Source organism: Vanellus vanellus (assembly GCF_965231255.1).
Source record: "Vanellus vanellus genome assembly, chromosome: 11".
NCBI lineage: Eukaryota > Metazoa > Chordata > Aves > Charadriiformes > Charadriidae > Vanellus > Vanellus vanellus.
The window spans coordinates 21782642-21785148 of record NC_138916.1 but is presented as its reverse complement, the minus strand read 5'-3'; positions in this window follow the sequence as shown (position 1 = coordinate 21785148).

Below are 2507 nucleotides of genomic sequence, written 5' to 3'. Positions count from 1 at the left end.
GCACCAACTTCTCGGGGAGCAGCAGCAGCACCACCACCGCCGGGTTTCCGGCGGCTCCGGCGCTGCGAGCGAGGAGGCGGGGATGCCCCCGCCGCCGGCCCCGGCCCCGTCGCCGCCTGGCCCGGCCCCCCCCCGCCTGGCCCGGCCCCGGCCCCGGTCCCGGCCCCACCCGCCGCGGGCGTGGGGCTGAGAGCCCCCCGGGACGGGCTGGGGGATGCGGGGGTGGGAGTGAGCCCAAAGGAGGGGGTCCGCGGGATGAAGAGGGTCCCTGGGGACAGGCGGTGGGTGGGACGTGGGACAGCGTAACCCGGGGGTGGGATGAGGAGGTTGGGGTGGGAGAGGTGCCAGAGTCAGGCAGGGTCCCCATGTTCATATAGGGTCCCCAGGGATCAGGCCAGACCCCCGTGGTAGGACAGCATGCCTGGAATCAGAGGGTCCCCAGGGCCAAGCAGCATCCAGTGTCCTGGGGCACAGGGTGGGACGGTGTCTCTGGGGCTGGGGCCAGGCAGGGTCCCCCGGAGCAGCAGGACGGAGCACAGGGTGCAGAGAGGTGAGGGATGTCCTCGTGGGCACTGTCGTGACACTCTGGGCATCACGAAGCCCGTGTGGAGCAATGCCCGGTGCTCAGGTCCACGTGGCAGCGTGGCTCCCGCGGCCGCTGCAGGGGCTCCTGGCATTGAGGTGGTCTCAGGACAGTGGGTTTTTGGCAGAGGGGTGATGAGGTTTCTTAGCCCAAGCGAAACAGCTGGGGAATGGTCTTTAGTGGCAGAACTGGTTAAAGCAACTAGTCATGCTCAGAGCTATTGTTCTCCACTGGTATTCAGCTTTGCAGACTTCTGCTTCTATTTCAGGCCTGCTGGAGGGCTCATGTACCCAACAGCCTGCCTGTTTTTTCTTCTAATTATTTCAGTCAGTCTAAAAAAAGATATTACCTCCCTCTGCAAACCTTGCCTCCATTGTTCTCAGCAGGGAAGATAAGGAAAGGAGAAGAAAAGTCTTGACACCCATTACCTCCAGGTTAAATGCTCTTCTGCATAGGTATGGCAAGTGCTGGGAGGAAAAACGAGACAGTTTCTGCTAACCAGAGGTGGAAGAGATGCTGGAGCATCCATCAGGGCTGGCTGCCCCCATCCTGCAGGGCCAGGGGTTAATGGAGGAGCTGGGAATCACCCTGGGACACACCAGGGTTTGAAATGAGAAATCCTGGTGCTGTCAAGGCGCGTTGACAGGGAAATGATTGCCATGTCAGCAGAAAGGCATTCCGCACAGGAGGTGTGTGTGGGGGGAGGAAGCCGCTAATAGATGTGCTGTGATGAATCTGGGTTTTGACAAGAGGCCGAGGCACTGACTGCACTCAGAAAAGCGAAGGGAGGACAGATGGGGTCTAACTGGTCATCACTGGCGCGAGCAGGGAGAGAGGACAGCATGGGGGGACACACATCGTGCCCACCGCTGCAGTCGGGGCATTGCCCAGGCACCACACTCGCCCTCCCTCTCCTGTCACCGACAAGGTTTTGGGGCAGGACCCCCCTGTTTGTTCCACTTGCACAAGGCTACAAGAGCAGCAGGGGGTGAACCAGGACTGGAGCTCCTAAGAGCAACCACGCACAAATAATTATTAGTGATAATTAGCAAAAACATACTGATGGCATCTCCCTCCTATCAGCTTAGCTCCAGGTTTGGCAACAGCTCTGGTCTCGCCAAAAGGATCTCCTTGTTGTGTAAACACCTTCTGTGGCCTCCCCTGATCCTCCTCCATGACTGAGAGCCAAACTGGGCAAAGAAAATGCAGCTATGAGCGATGGCTTGGAGGGGCCTGGCCAGTGACCGGTGGGATGTGAGCATCCTTCAGATTTCTCCTTTGCCTGACGCAACAGGCACCTCTGAAAGATTTGACCAGAAACTCGTGGCTGCCCATCGTCATTTAGAGCTGTCACCAAGCCAGGGTTAGCTCTCTGCTGCCTAACACCAGGTGAGAGCTGGTCTAAAAACACTTTTTTCTTTGTTTAATTTTCCAAGCCATCAAAATGGGGCTTTGGGTGGGGAGTGGTAGCATCCCAGCTCACCCACAGCCTTCTCCAGTGGGTGCATGAGAACAAGGCAGGGTGCGGCCCTGAAATAAATTATTGAAAAAAGGTGATATTTTAGCCAGGCTTTTAAAATGACCAAAAAAACCCTCAAAGTACCAGAAATGTTGTTCAGTATTCTCTGTTTTCCTAGCAGAGCTGGGGGAGGTGAGGGGAAACGTCTGGCTTTACAGATAGGGTGTGGGCTGTGGTTCCGACTCTTCTGGAAAATTTTAATCGGTGAAAAAGTGAAGAATATTTTTAGCATGCCATCAACGTGCATGTGAGGACGCATCCTTGTGATTTATCAGCTGTCCTCACCCTTGCAGGCAGACCCGGAGAGAGCCACCACGACCCCGCTGGCAGGAACGCAGGAGCAGCCGCTGTGGGGGGACCTGTTGTCTGCAAGAGGAATTAAGAGAGGATGCTTATTGTGTAAGA